General features: G+C 48.5%; 1 protein-coding gene across 5 annotated transcripts in view; it reads left to right on the top strand.

Moving 5' to 3' along the window:
- Positions 1–23,544, top strand: part of LOC149342632 (uncharacterized) — a 185,350-nt gene that overhangs the window by 7,932 nt on the left and 153,874 nt on the right. The window contains exons 5-7 of one of the 5 annotated variants that reach the window (XR_016283048.1): positions 2,856–3,093; positions 4,334–4,509; positions 7,276–7,743. The exons of the other annotated variants lie outside the window; for them this stretch is intronic. The gene's annotated coding sequence lies outside the window, so the exon portion shown is untranslated. Of the gene's footprint in view, positions 1–2,855; positions 3,094–4,333; positions 4,510–7,275; positions 7,744–23,544 lie in introns of those variants that run through there. 5 annotated transcript variants of the gene reach the window in all.

Here is a 23,544-nt window from a genome sequence, read left to right as displayed (position 1 = left end):
CTGCCCTTTTTTGAACGCTGAAACGATTACATACAACTACGCAATACTGCATCTGCCACCGGTTCAATGTCATTAGTACTACATATCATACTGATGGTGCAAACAGCCTATAAAAATGGTTTGGTTTGGTTTATGGTGTTTAACGTCCCAAAGCGAGTAAGGCTATGAGAGACGCCGTAGTGGAGGGCTCCGGAAATTTCCACCACCTGGGGTTCTTTCCGCGAGGCTGCTGAGAGGCAGTTGGATTTACCGGCCATCGCAAAGAGCATGTATGTCCGATCTACCGTATTTATCGTCGTAGCAACATGTTGGGGTTCGGGTTCGCTCTGAATCACGCGAGTTGTATTGGTTTGTTTGGTTTATGGCGTTTAACGTCCCAAAGCGAGTAAGGCTATGAGAGACGCCGTAGTGAAGGGCTCCGGAAATTTCAACCACCTGGGGTTCTTTCACGTGCACTGACATCGCACGTAATGGACAGCAAAAAACGCTGCTATCATCACTTGCTCATTACATTTCATTAAAAATGTAAAAAAAAACTCCTCTTATTGTCTTTTTTCTAAAATCTAGCCATCCCTTATGTTAAACCCTTTATAGGGGCTTAATGTAATGAAATAAAAAGAAATTGAATTCTTGTCCTCCTGCTTTTGGAGAGCATTATTGGCGGCGAGGTGCTATACTGGTGGGTTTCAGATAAAATGTGTTTTCTATGCCATCGAGCACGGGAATCGAGCTGAAGCTCGGTTCCCGTGCTCGAAGTTCCCGAAGTTCATTAACCCAGTAAATAAGGCAGTTAAAGGCGCACTAAAGAGAAACTTGAAATCGTCTTTTTACCGAGAGAACTCCATCTACAAACTACGAGCAATCTTAGAAAGTTAGGAATAGTGTCCTGTACGGCCGATTTCCCTATGAAATCGAATAAGATCCGGTTGCCGCCTTTTTTTAAAAATCTCTTTCGAAAAGGGGAGTAGTCAGTCAACACTGGAGTTCCTGTCAGCCAGTCGAGTGGTGTCTTCGCTTTCGCTTTCATTTAACTTTATAGGTTTCCGCCAATAAATAGTGTGTCCCAGGCTACGTAGCCGCAAATTAAACCTGTGGAAATAAAAGTACGCAGGTACACTTTGCTTTCTAGGATGGCGACGTACGTATCATTTTGCCGTTGGTAGAGCGGCAAGGCACCACGCGGCTGGCTGAAAAGCATTCCACGTGCTGGCTGACTGCACCTCTTTTTTGAAGCTGAGTTAAAATAAAAAAAAGGTGGAAGTCGGGACGTTTAATTCGATTTAATCGGGAAATTCGCCCTACTGGACAATACTCGAAGTTTTTTATTATGCTCGGAGCGTGCAGATCGAGTTCCCGCGGTAAAAATACGAGATCAGAATCCCCTTCACTGCACATTTAAGCTATGGATGTCTGTCCTACTTTTGAGGATGGTGAGTGCTCGAACTGCCCAAGTTTTGCAACGACACACGCAATCAATGTTGAAGACCAGGTTTCGAAATGCTTAAAGTTTGGAAAAACTCCTTCTTCTTTTTCTCTGGTGATTGATATTTGGAGCAAAAACCTCAGTAATCATGAAGTCAGGTGGTCTTCTTCTCTATAGACACTACTCTTTGATCTTAGCCATGAGGCCGAGAAGCCGATTTACTGTGCGATGTCAGTGCAGGTTAAAGAACCCCAGGCGGCCGAAATTCCGAAACCCTTCACTACGGCGTCCCTCACAGCCTGAGTCGCTTTGGGAAGGTAAAACCCCCATAAATCATAGAGCTTTTCCAGAGACGGTGACGTCACGAGAAACTTCAAGCAGGGAGAAAAATACGAGGACGAGGAGGAAACAGAAACGAAGAGTCTACGCGTTAAAGTATTCGCTGTTTTTGTTTACTTGTATAAACTGAGCAACCTGCATATTTACACGCATGAGACACGTATGGCTCCGTTGACCTAAAAAAGAAGTGAAGAGTTAGCTCTAGTACATCGGTTTGATAAGGTCAGGCGAGCGTTGTCATTCGCAGTCTCTCAGCGGAGCTTCCTCTATGCACATACGTTATCCTTCGGTAAGGTGGTGCGACGTCATGGGACTTTACTCAACCGGTTACGGTTTGGCGTCGCCTACACCAAACACTATCTCCACAAGATCGGCATCGAAAATAAACCAAATTGCGTACCGTGCCACACTCCAAAGACAATTGGACACCTTCTTTGCGAGTGCCCGAACTATACTGTTGCAAGAAAAACATTGGAGGCCACCGTGAAACAGCTGGACCCTCGCCCTCTCTCTGAGGAAACTCTTCTGGGCGCCAGGGAGAGACGTTCTGTTTGGTGCCGTGTGACAAAGGCCGTGCTCAACTTTTTGTGTGAAACAGGCCTGGACAGCCGTCTGTGACTGCCTGTGCACTACCTACATGGTTAACGACATGTGTCGGTGTTTGTGTTACAGACCCGTTTTATGTGCGTCTACTCACCACGATGCGAGTGCCAGCCAGTGTGCGCGCGTGCGTGCGTGTGTGCGTGGGCGCGCGCCCGCGCGCGCGCGCGCGCGCGCGTGTGTGTGTGTGTGTGTGTGTGTGTGTGTGTGTGTGTGTGTGTGTGTGTGTGTGTGTGTGTGTGTGTGTGTGTGTGTGTGTGTGTGTGTGTGTGTGTGTGTGTGTGTGTGTGTGTGTGTGTTTGTGTGTGTGTGTGTGTCGACATCACCCGTGAAACTCATTGTACTATGCCATCATCAACCTTCATTCGCACTTTCCTTTCCCTCCCCTTCCCTTTCCCCTGTGTGGAATAGCAGGCCAGGGCCATGTTGCCACCGGCTGACCTTCCACCTTTTCCTCATTAAAAATTTCCTTTATCTCTCTCTTCGGTACCAGCCGCAGGTACTGGTGCCACCGTCTGTACTCCCTGGACCCCGGAGAAGAGCAGCCACGGTCCTCACTCGGTGCCCGCAGACGCCGTGTCCACCAGACGATGGCTCACGTGTGGGACGAACCGGCCGAAACTCTGCACGGCACAACACGTGCTCGGACAGCCAATACCTCGGCCGGTGCATTCCTTGGCGTGGAGTGTCCGGTGCACTCTTCATCCCGCACCAGCTCTTCGCTGCCTCAGGTACGGGAGCAATGATCCTGCGATGACGGCTGTCAGATGGACGCACTGCCACTAAAAACACAAGCATAGGGATGGCGCAAATTAGAAACGGCCTGTTTGCAGGAGTTAGAATTAGGGCGAAACAACCGGGCACATGAGCACGAGGTACGCCGTTGCTCAGACGTTTTATTTGCTTATCATCGCTTAAACCACACCATGGCTGAACTAAAAGAGAGAATGCGCCTGAGTTTAACGTACAAAGCATGCATACGCTTATGGTATGTAGACAGCGTAAATTTATAGTCTTTTCTCACTATATGTGTGTCTGCCGCTAGCAGTGACGCGGTGTGGAAAAGCTAGAAACAGGAGCGGCGCGGCAAATCCGGCTCGCCCGCGCGTGAACCAGTGAGAACAGGGCCTTGTTTTTGCGGCGAGCGAATGCGCTTCGCTCGCCGGATTTTTGGGCAAGTGTGAACGCGCCTTTAGGAAGTTTGGGGGGGATAAGGCGACCGCAGCTGGCACAAGACAGGGTTAATTGGAGATATACTTGAGAGGTCTTTGTATTCCAGTATTCCAAGAAGGTCTTTGGCTTGCCTGACTTGACCTCTGGGGACTAGATTGGGGGGGGGGGGGGGGGGTCATCTTGGGAATTATTTTAAGCTGTTTAGTTTTGTTCTTTGGGCATTAACGTAACTGTAAATTATACCTATTTTACGGACTTCAAAAGCTGTGCAGTTATCGGATCTTGAATTGGGTGCCCTTCTTTCTTTTTTTTTCTGTTTGTTCTTACGCACACCTTATGTCACCAGCAGTTGATTCATTGTGCGGCGGGATCTTTTCTTACACAGAAGAGGTAACATATTTGAGAAGGGTGGCATCACGAACGAATGTGCATGGACAAATTGCATGGCTAGTTATATCCACGTCAGTGGAATCGCCACGGTGCACAAAAACAGATGTGGACTGACAGGAAGACGACACAACTTTGTAGAGGTCAGCACCTCAGCACGAAGTGTCCTGGTCTTGCCATTGTCTGTTTTTCTAGACTGTGGTGAATTCCAAGTTTCTGGATCGTCACTGCGAGAGCGGTAGCCTGGGCCCATAGCAGCGTCTGCAACCAAACTGTTGCTTACTTTTTAAAATTCCCAGCTCCTCTACTTGCAAGCTAGTACAGTTCATCCTCGAAATGGCGAAGTCTGTAACATCCGCATTTTAATTCGTACCTTAAAATCTGGCTACATAATTTATCTCTCCATGCAAGGAATCCTTCCAAATGCGTTGTGAATCACTCATGGATAAAAGAAGCCCGAGTGCGGACACGGCGCAGTTCCGGACAAGGAGACGCACGGAGAACGAGACCGGGAAAGGGCCATGCAGATAGGAGGAGCCAAGTCGAGGGAGCCGAAAGAGGCGAGAGCCGAGGCAGCCGCCAGAAAGGTGAGATATGCTACTGGCTGTAAATATCTGCTGTGCATTCGCGGAAATGGCATCCCTCCCCTCCTTTATTTCCTTTTATTTGTCTAGTAATTGCCAAAGTGTATGACGCCGCGGTGGCTCAGTGGTTATGGTGCTCGGCTGCTGGCCCGAAAGACGCGGGTTCGATCCCGGCCGCGGCAGTTGAATTTCTTGCGAGGAGAAATTCTAGAGGCCCGTGTATTGTGCGATGTCAGTGCACGTTAAACAACCCCAGGTGGTCGAAATTTCTGGAGCCCTCCACTACGGCGTCTCTCATAGCCTTAGTCGGTTTGGGACGTTAAACCCCATAAGCCAAAGCAAACCTTCTTTTCCAGTGAAAGTATTGGGTAGTCTGATGCTTCCGCGCTTTCTTCTCCAACAGCCGCGTTGCACCTTGTTCGTTCATTCCACCACAAAAGAAATGCATTGTGGTTCATGTTGCGAACTTGCCTCAACACATCTATCGCTTCCGAAAGGTGCATTTCAAATTTATGCTCAAGTTAAGGCATTTCTGGAGTGACAGGATTGAGAAGCATTACTATTTCAATGATAAAGCTGCCAATTATCATACCTACAATGGACCGACCTCATATTCAAGTTGGCTTTGCCACAATGAGCTGTGCCCTAATTATGGCATCACTGGCCATCAGTGCAACGAACATAAGCCGCTAATCTGTGCATTGCTGCTTAGCTGGTGCATATTGTGCTGTTACGAGAACGCTGCCAACAAATTCCTCAGCTTCCTGCTGGTGAGACAATTGTGTTTAACCCTAAAACAAAGGGCGCTTTGCTTTAAGCCACCTTGTTTCAGCTTTAAAAGTTTGATTGCTCGTGTTTGTGCTCATTCCCTGCTGTTGGGTGTCGATGGCAGTAAACTGGTGCCATAATGGGGCTTTTTTATGAGTTAGACCCAACAAAAAACACAAGCACAAACAGCATTCCAGCAACCAAGTACAGCTGCGGATGGATTTTTCCGGCTTGGTTGGACATGAAAAATGGCCCGGATAATTGAATGGTCCAAAAAATGTTTAGCGGTTTTTCAGTGATCTCCAAAATTACTAGTCAAAATTAACGAAGTCTAAAAAATTTCTCGGTGAATGTGCTTTGTTGCTGAATGGAATTCTGATGCATATTTTATTGACATAGGAGGCGCCAGCCATAACTGGTTGTTGGACTATCTAGCTGTGGGGTACCAGTATGCAGTGCATATGTGCTGTCCCCATTCCTTCTTATGCCCAGCTCTCCCTCACTGAGCCAGTGACCGGTGTCGCGAAAAAGAGGACGGATAGCTCTATTGGCAGAGGCCCAAGAGACGGTGTGGCTGAGTTTGTAACTTTCCCTCCCTTTTTAATTATGCCTATTGGCAAACAATTCGAATAAAAAAAAGGCCTTATTTTTTTTTTTTTGCTCTGGTTCGTGAGTCTTTCGGCAATTCCCTGTGGATAGGCACCCTGAGTTATAAAATGGACGCACGAGGAGGAGGTGAACAACAGTCACGAAAGGAAAGGCATGGACTCATCTCGGCGATAGCCCACACAGTCAAATGGCCGCTTCACGAAAGCCCTGAACTCATACGTCGAAGTGTGTTTTACTTACGTGCATTTGCTTTCCATGTTAGACTGTGACACACGCACAAACACAAGCGCCTTGTTTTTTGTACATGACTTGCCGCTTGCCTCAAAGTTTCTTTGTAACATATTAATCAGGAATTTTCTCTCTGCTGTAATTCTGAAAGCCTTGTGAGCAAGCACTACTTTATACGCATATGGAGTGCAGTGTCTTTATGAAAGCAGGTCGTATGCAGTGAAAACAGCGTTCTGTATGTGGGGAACAAGAAACATCGGCGCGAGTTTAAGCAGCTGCCAGTTAGGTTTCGCTTAGCCGATTTAATCCACGTTCGCACATTGATCCCGTAAAGCTGGACTGTTCTTTCACATGGCTACTTTAACGGCGCGCTGCTTATACACTGCTTTTTTTCCCCATGATATTTTCCTCGTGCTGTTATTCGCTGTAACTCCCTCCCACCTCACCGATCTTCGTGTTGCTCTGATGAATGCTCTTTTGTCATTTGTTGTTCCGAATTGAACTTTTTTTTTATTTGGCACTTATCTTGCTTTATGGGTAAAGAAAATTAAAAATTATGCAGCAGAAATATGTGAATGGTAACAAAATGAAGCCGAACACACAAAAAACTTGCGCTCGATATACACGCACAGCGAAGTCATTACGTGCATTCAGCATCGACGATTATCTAAATTTCTTTGCCTGTTAGCTGGGCTGGTGAAAGATGATATGCTTTGCACTATATTGAAGAAAGCGGCCGAAACAAGTTTTGAATCAAAGGTAATCCGAAAATCACTGTCTGTTCTGCGATTTTAGGGCACATCAGTTAATACCAACCCTGAACCTAGCCACGAGCCCTTTTTCACGGCGTCCCTCATAACCCACTCGGTATATCGAATAAGCGCAACTCACCTTACTATAAGACGCGTAAAAGCTTTTATTGCGGCTGCACAAGATGACCTCAAGAAACGCTGTATCCTGAGAAATTGGTCATGATTACTATAATGCATTATCTACTGGTAAGCGCTGGGGTTCTATTTTCGGAAAATATCACCTATATTAGGCTACCAACGGTACTCATTGTTGCTTTTAATAATCATAATAATAATGATAATAATAATAAATTTATTCTGCCTCTGTAGAAGAAACCATTAACTCTGTGCATCCCTGTTTGTGTTCTCACAGGTTGACACCGTCTCGATCATGACCTCGTCTTCTCGCAGCTTCCGGCATAAGTGAAGAAAACAGGCCGGCGCTTGATGTGCCTCCCACCAACGACAAATCAGGGACCGCGTCCTGCATATTCAACATCATCGATTTGTTTTACGATATTTAGTTCTTGCAGTATTGTAGTGAAAGCTTATAGACATCCCCTTTGAGATTACAGCGTTTTGAAACATATATTTCCCTCTTATTATAGCTAATTTGCTTCTTTATTGTGTTGTAATACTTTAGGAAAGCATTGGGAACCTAGAGACGCTTGTTTGTTCTTTTCAGGCGTTCATTTGGTTTATAGATTTCGCAATTAATTTTTTTAATGTTTTTCAGCGAGCAGCACAACGAGAAATAAAATTGTCATTTACGGGCCTTGGTGTTGCGGCGTGGTTGGTTTTATTGCAAGAGTAAAATCTACACATTTGTGACTTCTCCCTCCATATCGTCTTGGATGGTTTTTTTTATCTGTATGATATATCCGAGAGGTCCTGAAAATTGCCTCTGTAAATGGCGCGGAATGCCTAATGCAAGGTGATAATGCAGTTCTAATGTCGTCAGCCAAAAAAGACTTGGTCCTGACTTCTTTTCTGTATGCCGCACAGACACAACCATATATGCACTAATAAAAGAACAGGAATGGATGGAATGGATGGGATGGGATTGGCTTGATGGGATGGGATGGGATGGGATTGGGGATGGGATGGGACGGGACGGGACGGGATGTGGGATGGGATGTGGGATGGGATGGGAGCGCCCCCTTTGAAACGGGGTTGGTGGCAATTGCCACCATGCTCAGCTTTTCTTTCTTTACTATTTTTTGTTTACTGTGTTGGCAATTCTCATTAAGATTCGCCACCATCTTTACCTACGGTTCCCTATAATTCTAACCTGATGCCACATCTCTGCTTTTCAGCCAGCAATCCTCCAATCGCTTTTTTCTAACTTCCACAGCAGATCTATTTACATGACCATTATTGTCTTCAGACCCTAGGGCCTCAGGAAGAGTGACTGTGCCTCCATCGACATCCGGATGGATACCATCACATTTATTAAGAGTTGTTCAATTGTTTCCACAGATCTACCACACACTGCACAGGTGTCATCTTCTCCGTTAAATTTCTTTTTGTAGCTGCGCGTTCTAAGACACCCTGACCTAGCTTCAAAAAGTAGGGCACTGCCTCTTGAGTTATCATAGAAAAATTGTTTCCTGATCTGTCTTTTCCAGTATCGATATAGTTCTACGCTATGTTTTTTTTTTCATTGAATTAATCCAATTTTAACTTCTACGTTTTTAACTTGTCGTTTAATGCTCTTTCTTTCTCCGTCCTAATGACTGGCATACTTAGTGGTAAGTTTTCTAGTTCTTTTCCGCCACTGTGAGTCAACGCTCTTTCTGTATAAATATTTAAATACCTTAGCTGCCTACGTGTTATCGTCCACTTTCCTCAGGCGTTCTTCATATAGTATTTTACTCTTAGCTTCCCGTGCTTCGAAAGAACTGACTGGGCCGCTGACACCGGCGCCATCTGTCGGCTTGCAGCCGAACTGCAAGGCCCACCCCGCTGCGGCCGTACATCATCTGGACGCTCGAGCGGTCGCAGTGTCAACACCTCAGTATTCTTGTATCATGCTCCTTGGTTTTAAGGCGGAAGCCTTTAAAGGTGCACTGAAGAGGAATCTGAACTTGTCTTTTTGCCGCGGGAACTCGATCTACACGTTCCTAGCATTCTTAGAAACTGCGACTTATTGCCCTGTATGGCCGATTTCCCAAATTAAATCGAATTAACGGCCGGCTCCCGCCCTTTTTTTTGAATTCTGCCTCCTACGGTGGGCGGAGTCGACCAACGCGTGGAGTGCCTTTCACCCAGTCCCGTGGCGGCTAGCCGCTCTGCCATCGGCGGAGTAATACGTAGTAGTCCGTAGCAGCAAATAGTCCGCGCGTATTTTTATTTCTGCGGGGTTATTTTGCGGCTATATTATCTGCGAATGAAACTATTTATTCATGGAAACCTAAAAAACAAAATAAAGCGAAAGCAAAGCCTCCACGGAGCTGGCTGAAAGGAACTTCACGCGTTGGTCGACTCCGCCCATCGTACGAGGCAGAATTCAAAAAAAAGGGCGGGAGCCGGACGTTAATTCGATTTAATTAGGCAAATCGGCCATACAGGGCAATAAGTTGCAGTTTCTAAGAATGCTTGGAACGTGTAGATCGAGTTCCCGCGGCAAAAAGACAAGTTCAGAATCCTCTTCAGTGCACCTTTAATGCCTCATCGTTGTAAGCAGGAGCTGTCGACAGAGATGTCACGCTTTTCAGTTGGTCGAAACGGTCGTAACGTCACAGTGCGCGAATTTCAAACGGGGCCAATGGTACCTTGGCTACTAACCATGCAACCAATTAGTTTGAGTTTAGTTAATTGCTTACTTATCCATTTACTCCAATTAACCTCTCTAATCAGACCACATAAGTAAATAAAACCGAGTAAGAAATTGGCCGAGCTTGGGAATCGAGCCCCGGTCTCCGGAGTGCGAGTCGAGCACGCTACCACTCCGCCATGCCTGCTGGATGGTTCGGAATGAACAAAGGTGCGTCTAGTGAATACGGTATCTTCGTTCACTCCCATCTTCCTCCCTTCCCGTTACGGCGAGGTTTAGTTGTGCACCGAGATATGATAGACAGATAATTTCCTTCCCTCAAAAACCAATTTACCGACGAGAAAGGCGTATTTGTCCGCGTTTCAGATTGATCCAAATTGTCGTGACATCACCGCGCGCGAATTTTGATGGGTGTCCACCGAAATATGTGAGACATTTACTGCGCAACTTCCTTTCCTCAAATACAATTTTCGACTAGTGTCTGTAGTACAGAGATATGTGGGACAGTTAATGCGTAATTTCCTTTCCTCAAATACAATTTTCAATTTCTTCATTACGGCCCCTCTTTCTTCTTTCACTCACACTTCCTCCCTTCCTGTACGGTGCGGCTCAGGTGTCCACCGAGATGACAGAGAATTACAGCCGCATTACCTTTCCTTAAAAAGCGTTGCGTTCAAAGGGCAACGCATCGCGCCGAACGGATGGTGGCGTTCCTTGGACTCCGTGGCAGCGCTACAACACGCTGTCGCGTTCCACTCCTAAAGGCGAAGCTTAAGCGTCATTAATTCGCAGTTAATTAATGCACCAACAAAATGTGCAGTGAACAATCGCGTAGCAGAATGCAGCACTCAGGCTTTCGCCTTTCACCACTTTAGCCGCTAAAGTTCCTCGTAATTTTTTTTTCCTTCAGGGCCTCTCCCTTCTCACTACCATTAACCCTATCAAGTGCCACCTGCGGCCACCCTATCCCGGCAAACTTCTTAAGGGGACAGTGAGGAGAGCTCTATTAATATATTTTTTAACGCGAAAGCCTTTAATGTCTCATCGTTGTAAGCAGCAGTTGTCGACAGAAATGTCACGCTTTTCAGTTGGTCGAAACGGTCATGACGTCACAGTGCGCGAATTTCAAACGGGGCCAATTGTACTTCAGCTAGTAACCAGGCAACCAATTGAAGGGATCGTATAGTGATGCTCCAAGTAAGTGGGACTGAGCTTAGTTACTTGCTTAATTACTCAATTAGCCTAATTAACGTTTCTAGTCAGGCCATATAAATAAATAAAACCGAGTCAGAAATTGGTCGAGCTCGGGAATCGAACCCCGGTCTTCGGAGTGTGAGACGAGCATGCTATCCACTCCGCCATGCCAGCTTTTTTTTTCTTTATTGCATTTTCACAACTGGTACAAAGAATTAAAACTTGTCAGCAACACTTGCATTGACACAGCAGGTTAAAATTTTTTCAGTTCAACCAAGTCATCCAACACATTTAACCATGTTGGCTGATCAGGCAGTGCCTGATACACTTCCCTCAGAAGCATGACACTTTCAATGAAATGCTCGCGCGGAGATCTCACAACTACTTCTGCATTGTTGAATTGTGTCCTTGTTTTCCATAAACTATGGAGGCCAAGGAGCATAATAGTGTCATAAGGGATGTCCTGTTTTCCTACCGGTAAGAACCTGATGCCATGCGGGTGTAGCGGTAAATCTTTCTTTAATGTTCTTTGAAGCACATCCCAGAAAAAAACCACATCCCAACAATCTAAAAAAACGTGATCTATTGTTTCAGGTTTTTTACATAGAAAGCAATCGGTTGACCAGGGGACAAAGAGTCCTTTATCATGCTTCCATGTTTTGACCGACGGAGTTCCGGTATGAAGTTTGAAGAAGAAAGTTTTCAAAGATAGGTAAACTGGCATTCTTTTAACCTTTTTGAGCACATCTGCTCCTGGGCCTCCGCAGTTTGACAATCGCTAAATGGGTACAGGGAGCATTGATTCAATTAAATCTTTATACAGATTTTTTCTAGTGACATTGGAGAGGAACTGCATTGAAAATCGCACTTGTAACATTCTGTACGCAAGCACAACTTCACGCAGATAACCTCTCACTGTACCACGCATGTTTTCAACAGAGCATACTACAACTCCTGGTAGCAATCAACATAAACGAACTTGCATAACTGTGCGAAGAAAAATATCGTTCTGGTCACGAAGAAACATAAAGCGGGACACGATTTGTCGTACAAATAAATGAACAAGACCGAGACCTCCTCTCTTCACGGGCAAGAATAAGTTTGTTCGACTAGTTCTTTCCCATGTCGACGCCCAAATAAATACAGCAAAAACCCGATGGATCCTTTGAATATTGATCCGCGAGGCGCTCAACACATTCATGACATACTATATCTTGGAGATGCGGAACAGGTTACACACAGTGGCGCGCGAGAACATTGATAGTGGTCGCCCCTGCCATCCACTGGCCTTTTCCTTTGCTATTGCCACCTGTTCATTCCAGTATGGTTCGGGGTTGCTATAAGAGTTCAGCGGTACTCCAAGATACGTCGTCGGAGTTGTGGCCCACCGAAGTCGGGAGTAATAGTCTGGCGTTTCCTCCCAGTCACCATGCCAGAATCCATAACTCTTGTCCCAATTTATTTGCGCCCCGGTGCATTTGCAAAACTTCTCAACAACAGCCGTGGCTTCACAGATACTCTGTTTACTTGAGCAGAACACGGCGATGTCGTCAGCATAAGCTAAGATTTTAACATGCGCTGACAGTAACCTGAAGCCAGTTATACATTCAGAGTTTAGTATAGCCAGACAAAGGGTCTCAAGATAGATTGCGAAGAGGGGTGACAAAGGACATCCCTGCCTCACTGAAGATCGTACGTGTAGGCTTTCAGTCAGCTCCCCATTAACAATGACGCGCGTTGTGCAGTTCGCGTACGCCATTCGTACGCCCTCCGTTATTACACAGCCCACATTAGCCTGATCTAGCAAGCTGAACAGAACCTCATGAGATACACGGTCAAAGGCCTTTGCGAGATCTAGCTGCATCATTGCCACCCTGTCACCTAGTGCATCATTTAGTGACCATTTCAGTGACTTGCTGGGTCACACGCGAAGGGCGGAGGGCAGTTTCTATAATGATTTCGTACGTTTATGCCAAGGCTCGACGATGAAGTCAGAATTCGTCTTGAACAGCCAATAACCATTACAGAGCTAGAGGAGGCAATAGATCAACTGCCATTGGGTAAAGCACCCGGTCCTGATGGTTTAGGAGCCGCCTTTTACAAATATTTCAAGTCATAAATCGCCCTAATTCTGCTGAAAGTTATTGTCGAAGCGTGCGAGAAAAAGCGTACGCCATTGTCATTCACAACATCGCACACTGTACTCATACCGAAGTTTGCTGAGCCAGAAAAACGTCTTTTGGTGGGGTCTTATCGCCCGATAAGCCTCACCAACGTAGATTATAAGATATTCATGAAGGTTCTGGCAAAGCGAATTCAGGGCGTCATAACCATGCTAGTGGGGAGTCATCAAACTTGCGGTATCAAGGGTCGGAGCATAGCCACTAATATACACATAGCACGAAGTGTGCTTGAACACTCCGCCATGCCAGCTCGATGGTTTGGGAAGAACAAAGGTGCGTCTAGTGAATACGGTGTCTTCGCTCACTCCCATCCTCCTCCCTTCTCTTCCGGCGAGGTTTAGGTGTCCATCGAGATATGAGAGACAGATACATTTCCTTTCCTCAAAAACCAATTTACCGACGAGCGAGGCATAGTACCGAATAGGCGATGGCGTTCTATGGACTCCTGGAAGCGTTGCAAGACGCTGTCGCGTTCCACTCCTAAAGGCGAAGCTTAAGCGTCATTGATTAGCAGTTAATTATTATTCAGGCACAAATCAGTAATTAACCATTAATTAGTGATTTGTCCTCACTTTGTAATTAGCACTCAATTACATGTGACGCCACCAGTACCACAGAAGCAGTCAAATGGTGCGGAAAACGCTTTCGCCTCTACGCACTTTAGGCAGTCAAAGTGCCCCCCTGAATTTTTTAAAGCAAAATCCGATGGTTCGGCATTTCATGGCTTTGTTGCCACTTAGCCGGCAGCGAAAGATGCATTTATTTCTAAGAAATTTGGATTCGAAGGCGAGGAAGTTTTTCCCGCCGCTCTGATTCAAACTTGGGATTCTCTTATGACGACACAGGACTAAGAGACGGGAAACATGACGTGCACATGACGTAACGCAGACTCCGTTATTTCTGGCGGCTAGCATTGCGGCCTACCAGCAGCCGAAAAGAAAGCTACCGCCGGCCGCACGTTGAAGGCATCTATAGGCTATTGCGGCCGTCGCTACCGTCGCTTCGTTTACGTTTGCACCGGCGTTTTGCCAGCGTTACGATGGATCCCGCTGTCGAAGTCGTCAACGAAGTTCTCGCAAATAGGCACCTTTAGCGTACCGTGCACCTTGTTACCGCTAGTGGAATACCGGGAGCCCGCCTATCGCCGGTGAGCAGGCGCTGATTGCTCCCGATGCGGCAGGCGCGCGCGTAGCTGCCGGGTATGTGGCGCCATCTGGCGACGTCAAGGACATTTGCGCATGCATTGGCTGCGCCTATGTGTTTCGTGGCTTCTCGTGTCCAAGTGTTGCTAGAACCATGGGTTCTAGCAACACTGTTTTGTCCTAAGACGTCATCACGCTTGTACTTGCGAGTTTGGCCTGTGGCGGCGATACCTATATTTTGGTTCTTGCTCAAGAGCTTTGTTACAAGAGTTTTGTTGTCAGTATGAGTGGCGTTTTTGTTATCAGCAGCTGGTATTCTTTCGATACAAGCCAACTTCAATTTCTCCTCAGTGTCCCTTTAATCTCATCCGCCCACCTTACTTCCTGCCACCCCCTGCTACGCTTGCCTTCTCTTAAGGACCATGGGTCATCTTGCCTTCGCATTACATGCCCTGCCCAAACCCATTCCTTCTTTATTTTGGCTAGGTTTTCATTAACCCGTGTTTGATCCCTCACCTACTCTTCCCTCTGTCGGTCTTTTAACGTTACACCGATCATTTTCTTTTCATGGCTCAGTCCGTTGTCTTTAAGTTGAACTCTTTTCGTCAGCGCCCATGTTTATGCACCTTGGGTGAGTACCGGTGAGATACAGGTGTTTGGTACTGTTCTTTTGGATGATATTGGTGAACTGCCAAACATGTAAACAGCGTTGCAAACTTCATGTTAGGAGGGAGGGGGGAATAAAAGTTGAACGAGGAGAAATTGAAAAAGGATATTTACGACACATTGTTCCTGCTGGTGGGTAGAGAAAACATTTTGAAGCTTCTAAATTTTCGAGTGTCCTACAAATAAGCAACAAAAAAGCTTTTTCAGGACACGGCGCTGCTGCGGAGAAGAAGAGGCTGAGGGAGCTAAAACACTGTTCATTGTTAGTGGGATTTGCGGGAGTGCCCTTCTGATGCTCGCGATGTATTCGCTCGTCTGCGTAAGCTAATGATTCAAAAATAACGAAATTAAAGGTTTCTACAGATCAACTGTCGTCGCACTGTTCAGTGGTTGATCAACCTGAGCGGTATCGTGAAGCTGTTTGTGAACAAAACAATACCTCCCGGCAAATAAAAGCACTATTGGCGACAGCAGGGATATGCTGATTTACAGCCTATGTAGAGTCTGCGTCACTTGCTCGTAGACCGCTTGAGCGACGCAGTTCCCTGCATAAAAATCCACATCTCATCGCAGCTCCTAGCTTTTAGAGGCAACCCTTGCGCGGAAGTAGAGCCACACAGACATGCAAGCAGCGTGACCACGAACACTGTCCGGAAACCGGTGGTATTTTCGAATTCTGGATTTTATTGCGTGGGGGCTCTAGCGCTCTACAGAAGGGTGACGTAGACTGTAGGTGTTTACAGTGTGTGCACCGCCTGTGCACGTGTCGGATATAACACTGGACGAGAGCACTTTTTGCACTGCAGCGTGACTATGCGCCTCGGTGCGTTAGCGCCTAAACCCGGATTTCTCTTCCACGGAGCACGCATGCTTAGCCGGATATATCGAATACAGTGATTTTCTTCAGTACAAACAATGGTAAATAAAAGTGGGGGACGGCGCACAAAAAGACACGGACACGAAGGTAACACCTTCTTCTTACCTTCTGTTATACCTTCTTGTCCGTGTCTTTTTGTGCGCAGCACCCCCTTTTATTTTTCACCATTGATCGACTACCCAACCACGTATGCTTTCGTTTTTTTTCCCTTTTGAAGCACACTTGTGAGCGCTGCGCGGAACACATCTCCGGTCGCACCCTTGCGATAAAGTGTTATCGCCACGCGTTAGCCGTGCGCCCACCACAAAGCTTTACTGCTCCTTTCCCTCTTACTTTACGCGTACCTTTGTATGCGGGCACGTCTACAAAATGAGGATAGCTGTTTCAGCGAGTTGGTTGCTCAAGAAAAAATTTTAGCGCATGAGATACAAGGAGGGAAAGATGAGGACAGCATATGCTATAACGCATGTGTTGTCCTCTTCTTTCCGTCAGTGGGTCCGTTTGGGTAGATGTGCGATGTGTGTGAAAGAGTATGGCACTTAAAATACTTGACGCCAGTGAGTAGCGAAATGTGTGACACGTTGAGTTTGGTGCAAGGAATGTCTCGTTCAGCAACAAACCTCTAACTACCGCCACTTAGCTTAAAGCACATTTGAGTTGTCCACTGTTCCAAGAGGGCAGGTATGCACCTTCCCTCTGGTTCAGGTGTACACCGAGATGTGGTTATCTTTATTCCAACACCACATGCGACCGACGCCACCAAGGACAAGGTAGAATATTATTTCTCAAGAAATTTGAATAAATTGTTTCAGTTTGTTATCGCTTTGTGTCGTTGATTAACGTCCAAAAGCGACCCTGGCTATGAGGGACGGCGTAGCGCAGGGTTGCAGATATGTTCCGCCACCTGGCGCTCTTTAACGTGCACTGTCATCGCACAGTATACGAGCCTCTATTTTTTCATCTGCACTGAAATGCAACCGCTGCGACGATCGTATCTTTTCGGGTATATGTTTTTAGAAAAAATTTTATTTACATATGTACAAATGCCAAGGTTACTAGATACATTCACATTTACAAGAACACATGACACATGTAAGGCGAGCCAATTAAAGAGGTACCATAAACATTTCTAAGTAACTAACAGGAATGGGCGATGTAAAATTGGAATGCATATATACCGATTGTCAGAGGAGCGAAAAGGCAATAACTGGACCTTTGAAACATTGAAAAGGATACTTTAGCGCCAGTTTGGCCTAAAAACCAAGACAATACGACCGTTATTTACAGAAATAAATGGGCATGACCACTGTCGGAGAAACTCTTCCTCACCCAAGAAAAAGAGTTCCTCGGACAAAAAACTGATCAGCTCCCGTCGGAGACGGCCGATAATTGGCCACACAGCGCGGCGTCGAAAGCCACTAGCGACCGCGGCGCATCGACTGCGCCATAAACTAAAAAGACCTGCAACTATTAACAGGCGAGCAAAACGGCCGCTGGGGAAGCGGCCGCGGGAGACGAAGCACGAAATGCCCTGCCCACGAAATCCCGCATGAACCCGCCAAAGACACGCGCTACAACACAGGTGACTGTAGCGTGGCGATTAGATTCCGGGAGCGGGCAATTCGGACAGGTACTGGAGCGTAACACACCCCACCGTTCTAACCGATCACAAGTAGGGAGCACTGCCCAGCCAAGTTTCCAGACAAAGTCACGTAGATGATCTGGGAGAGGTGTCGACGCTAAACGCGCCCACTGAACCCGGCGCATAGGTGAGCGGCGAGACGCCGGCACAACAGGTAACAATAGCGTGCCCATAATGTTCACCACACGGTCTGCAACGATGTTGACAGCAGGTGCTACTGCTCTAACATGCCCGTAAAAGGCCACTGATGAAGCGTAGAAAGCTGTAGGTTGCTCTGACTGGGGTCCATGATTAACAGGGGCCGCCGGATCCAAAAAGCGTAAAGAAGGGCCCAAAAAGTACCGAGCCAGGATTCGCGCCTGAGACGCCTTTCCTAGCAGGATACGCAAAATACTCTTCAACGCTAACAGCGAGGACGTGACGGACAAATTTGGAAAGGCAAAACCTCCTCTCTCCCGTGGTTGTCCAAGAACAGCACGGGCCACAAGCTCGGTTCCGCCTGACCAAAAGAACGAAAAAACTGTAGTCTGCACTCGCCTTATGACACGGAGGGGTGGTTTAACAGTGTAGCAGAGGCACCAGAAGGCACCGAGCATGACGGACTGAACCAGGTAGCGCCTCTCAAGCAGAGGCAAATCGAATGTCTGCGCCCTTCGCACACGAGCTGTAATGTCTTCGACGACCGAAGACCACACACCATTCCATATTCCAGCACAGTCGTAGGTCACACCTAAAATGCGCATCTGCGCGCACCACTGCAAAGGTATTGAAGATGTAATACGAGTCTGGGTAGACCCCACAAAAAAGTAACAACTCTTCGAGTAATTAAGAGCAGCCCCAGACAAGGAGGCGTACTCACGGAAAACATTTAAAATTTCAAGCAGGCTGCGTTCATCAGCTAAGTACAGAGTGATGTCGTCTGCATAAGCAGTGACGCGTACCGCTTCGCTGCCTGGCAAAGCCAGACCTCTAATAAAGGAGTAGCGATTGACTGCCAAGAGGAAAGGCTCTAATGCTAAGACAAACAAAAGGGGGGAGAGCGGACAACCTTGACGGACGCCGCGGCGAACATCAAATTCGGTACTTTCCCGGCCATCGAGGAACAGAGTGCTTGAAATATCTCTGTACATCTCTTTAATGAGAAGCACGAAAGAAGGTGGGAAGCCGAAAGCATCCAGCATCCCGTAAATGTACTCGTGCTCTAAGAAGTCGAACGCCTTTTCCTGATCAAGGGAAACAAGAAGACCCTGTGCGCGCCGTCGTAAAGTATACGCTAGGATGTCTCGCGTTACAGAAGATAAACTGTGTATTTCACGGCCTGGGATGGAGCAAACCTGGTGGCAGGAAATAAGTGACGGGAGGAGAGCTCGTAGACGACGAACGAGTAATTTTGCTAATACTTTGTAATCTGAATTTAGCAGGGTGATAGGGCGCCAATCTGCCGGACATGTCGACATAGGAGACTTTTTAGGAATAAGGACAATGCGGCCTCTTTTGAATGATTCAGGAAATACGTGCTCAGTAAAGCATATTTTTAATACTTCCGAGAAAATAGGGCCCACAATATCCCAAAATTCTAAATACAACTCCACAGGAAGGCCGTCTGGACCAGGCGCTGAGCCTCGTTTCATGGAGTCCAACGCCTCCTTGATTTCATCTGTTGTTGGCACAGCCATAAGGCCGTCATGGAGTTCAGTTGAAACCTGCGGCAAGCCTGCTAAAAATGGGGCTGCGGAAACGACATTGCGATCAACTAGAATGACCGACTGAGCAATACCCCTGAAATGGCTAAAAAACGCACTGAAATTCCTGCCACCTGGTTGGGACGTAGCCCCGGCGGAAGATGTAAACGCAGGGGCACCTTGAGTGTACAACAGTTCTTGGCGGGCCAACCGAAGCACCTCAGGATGAGCAGTTGGACTGCGTCGACAACGCCATGCAGCCGCTGTCAAAGAGGAGGCACGTAAAAGACGCTGTAGGCGCTCCGAAAGCTCCTCTTTACATGCGCACATAAGCGACGAAGGCGACGGGGTGCGTTGAGCAATACGTAGCTTCGCCGTCACCACACGCACCTCATCTGACACGCGAGCCCTAAGGACTCGACCAGATGCGGCGCAATGGTGACGCCACTGCTCCTTCAGACGGTCCCAGCCACCAGGCACCGCCCCAACAACCGAAAAACGCAAGACCCGTGTGAGCCCCTCTTTAGTGCTGGCGTCGTGAAGTATGCGTACATCCAACCGCCATGGTCTATGGGGTGATACTGCAGGCGCCGGAACCGTGAGTGATAGAAGAAAAGGGCGCTGGTCTGATATGTGCCCCCGCGAGGATGGCAGCGTCAGTACATTAGCTACACACACTGACCGCGAAAGGCTCGCCGGAACGTATGTACGCCCTGTCTAGCCTACTCGACGATAACCCGCGACGCCAAGTCCACGCAAAGACGTTGCCATAGAGGAGCTCATACGCGTCCGTGAGCATGAAATGGTTCACTAAGCGGCGCAACTCACGCGCATTCCAGCCTGGCCTACCCCTACCAGGGCCTTGCACATCGGCGACCGTATCGAGCACGCAGTTGAAATCGCCCAACATCACAACATTACGCCCTCCAAGAAAATACACATCTAAATCTTTAAAGAAAGCGTTTACCAAATTGGAATGCGCAGGCGCATAAATACAAAGAATTCTCAGGTGAAGTGCGTTAAACGTGCAGTCGAACGCCAACACGCGTCCAAGCGCATCGTAGGTAACATGATGATCGCGCAACAGTGAGCGGTTCAAAACAAGAACGCCAACGCCGCTAGAACGCGTGCTGGCGTACGAAAAGAAGGCATCGACGCCAAACCTACGCTTGAATTTCAACACGTCACTGAGACGAAAAAAATTGGTTTCTTGCAGGCAGACGATATCGCAACCCGAGGAACGAGTGAATGCGACCACCGTTGCCTGCTTCAAAACACTGCGGAACCCCTGCACGTTAAGAGTAATAATTTGAAGGTTAGTCATTTTGGTAATGAAAAATGAAACCTGAACTGTCGTGATGCTTAGGCAATAAAAAAGCGCGCCGCGAACGGCGCTAAACCACCACACTTTTTGCGGAGGGTCGGACCAGAGGAGGCACGCGGCCTCCTTGGCCGACCGGCAGAATAGACCTTTCCACAAATTCCGCCGCGCCACCAAGCGGCCGCGCAAAACACTCTGGGAAAACGGAGCGCCGCGGCGCCCGCGGTGGTGGTGGAAAACATTTATTTACACATGCACTACTGGAGGTATTGCATGAGATGACCCAGAGGGGGCCAGCCCTTACAAGTACTAGGTGGAGGTCCCTAGTTCGGGACCCCAGTGGCGTCGGCCGCCGCCCGGGCTCGCGCGACCAAGGCCCGTTGGGCCTGCAGGTCAGAGCAGCCGAGCAGGGTCGCCTCCCAGTCCTCCCGGGTTGGGTTGGGGTGAGGGGGGATAGCAGGGTTGGAGGGGCAGGCCCACACCATGTGGTAAATGTCCGAAGACTTCTCCGCACAGTGCGGACAGCTGCCCGAGAAAGAAGGGTCGAAGTGTTTGAGAGCTGCCGGGCACAGCAAAGTATTGGTATACAGGCGAAGCAAAAGCCGCTCCTCCGCCTTTGAGAGACCTTTACACGGGCGGGGATAAAGACCATGGCCAGATTGATAATGTAAAACAATGTCTTTAAAGGAGTAAGCGGGAGTGAATTCGAGTTCCTGATCGTCGGGGTCGGAGGGGAATGTCCGGTGAGAGAGAGCGCGGGCGGCGGCGTCAGCTGCCTCATTTCCCTCAAGGCCCATGTGAGCAGGAGCCCAAACGATACGCCGGTGCGCGGGGTCCCCGGTGTAGACGCTGTTTTGGAGAATGCGGTAGGCTAGATATGGTACCCAGCCCTGCTCGACGTTCCGACATGCCCCTCGCGAGTCGGAAATAATTGTCTTTGAATTGGAATCAGATGCAGCCAACGCAATGGCGACCTCCTCCGCGTGTGTTATGTCACGGGCTCGGAAAGTAAGGCCGTTCACTGTTTTGGATTGGTGGATGACTGCGGCCGTGTACCATCCCCCGTGGTGGGGGCCGGAGGCATCCACGTAGAATACGCCGGGTTTCGATCCATAGTGGCGGGCCAGGGCTTCCGCCCGCGCCAGGCGCCGGCCATTATGGTCTTCACGGTTCATGTTCGCGGGAAGAGGGCGCACGTGGAGGGCGCATCTCCACTGGGATGGAATACGTACGCGCTCTTCCATAAGAGTGGTGTGTTGGATGTGCAGTCGGGCAAGCAGGCGGCGACCCGACGATGTCTTTGAGAGACGTGTGTATTGGTTGGTCAAGTGGGCTTCCCGGAGCTCCCGAAATGTGTTCACCATGCCCAGCCCCAGGAGGCGCTTGTTGGAGGTGTTCACGGGGAGGCCAAGAGCTCGCTTAATAATTTTGCGGAGGATGACTTCGAGTGAATCCTCGTCTTGCTTCCGCAGGTGGAGGTATGGAGTCGAATATAGAATTCGACTGGTTACAAATGCATGCGCCAGCCGCAAGGCTTCCTTACATCGTAACCCCCCGCGCTTGTTAGAAACCCGGCGGACCAAGCGGCCCACCTGGTCCCCCACCTGACGGAGTTTGGCCAATGTTGTTTCTGACCGTCTGTTTTGATGTATGAAGAGCCCCAGTACCCGGACTTCGATATTTTCAGGAATTGGACCTGTCTCAAGAGACAATGAAATTTTGGCTGTGCACTTTGGTGAGGGGCGTATGTGCACAAATTCAGACTTTTGGGTGGAGCATTGGAGGCCGCAGCGGCGAGCATAACGGTCCAATATGGTCGCCGCCTCCTGCAGGTTGGCCTCAATGTCTCCAAGGGAACCCTGTGTAGCCCACAGGGTGATGTCATCGGCGTACAGCGCATGCTGCACACCGGCGACAGCGCCCAGCTGGACCGGTAGGCGCATCATAGCCAAATTGAACAACAGGGGAGACAGCACCGCGCCCTGGGGTGTACTCCTGGTTCCTAAATGAAAAGGGCCATGTTCTTTATCCTGGACTCGAATGTAAGATTGTCTGTCGGTTAAAAATTGCCGAATGTATTGAAAGGCGTTTTTGCCGCAGTTAGTTTGAGAGAGGTGGGTGAGAATGATCTCGTGGGTAACGTTGTCGAATGCACCCTTCAAATCCAAGGCGAGTACGACCTTGTCATTGTGAGGGCATTCGACGGGGTCGAGGACACCCCGATTTAGTTGTAGCAGGACATCCTGTGCAGATCTTTGTGGGCGAAACCCGAACATGGTGTCTGCGAAAAGGTGTTTGGATTCCATGAACTCGGACAACCTGTCACGTACCATCGTCTCCATGAGTTTGCCCACACAGGAAGTCAGAGAGATGGGGCGGAGGTTGTCCGTGTTGATGGCCTTGCCAGCTTTAGGAATGAAGGTGACCAGGGCGGTCTTCCACTCGATGGGGAGTGGCACTTCCCCAAGCCAGATTGAGTTAATGTAATTCAATAAAGACAGGTATGCCAGGTCGGGGAGGTTGGCTAACAATTTGACTGTAATTTTGTCCCGACCCGGAGCGGTGCCGCGTTTCATTTTTGCCAGGGCCGCCCTCAGGTCGTGGAGCTGGAACGGTTGATCCAGCTCAACGTTCTCAGAACCTGCATAAGAGTACGCCGGCCCGTGGGGGTCCTGTGTGGTGCACAAGTACTGGTCCCGGAGCTTGTGCGCCAATTGAGTTGTGTTGCCCTGAAAGCTGTGTATTGCTCTTTGGAGGTGTTTTTGAGTTTCCATGCGTGTTTGCGTTGGGTCAATTAGGGCGCGAAAGAGCCGCCACGTGTTCCGGCTGGACATTTGCCGCGCGGCCGTATTGCATCGGGACACCCAGTTGGAGTCGGCGAGTTGGGCCGCATACTCAGCTGCTCGTTGAGTGAGCTCGGCGATGCGAGCTTTAAGTTTTCGGTTGTGCTTTTGCCGGCGCCACCGACGGACGAGGCAATGCCGGGCCTCCCAGAGGTGGAGCAGGTGGTTGTCCACATCCGAGACCGCCTCTGAGAGTTGAATTTGAGTTTCGGAGGAGCGAAGGCAAGAGACCAAATGTTGTGACCAAGACTGGTAGCCTTGCTCATGTATGGGTGTGGTAGTGTTATAATTTTGCCTGAACTTGGTCCAATCTGGG

The sequence above is a fragment of the Amblyomma mixtum genome, chromosome 5, assembly GCF_055824585.1.
Source record: "Amblyomma mixtum isolate Tamu chromosome 5, ASM5582458v1, whole genome shotgun sequence".
Classification (NCBI taxonomy): domain Eukaryota; kingdom Metazoa; phylum Arthropoda; class Arachnida; order Ixodida; family Ixodidae; genus Amblyomma; species Amblyomma mixtum.
This window is presented reverse-complemented; position numbering and strand designations above follow the sequence as displayed.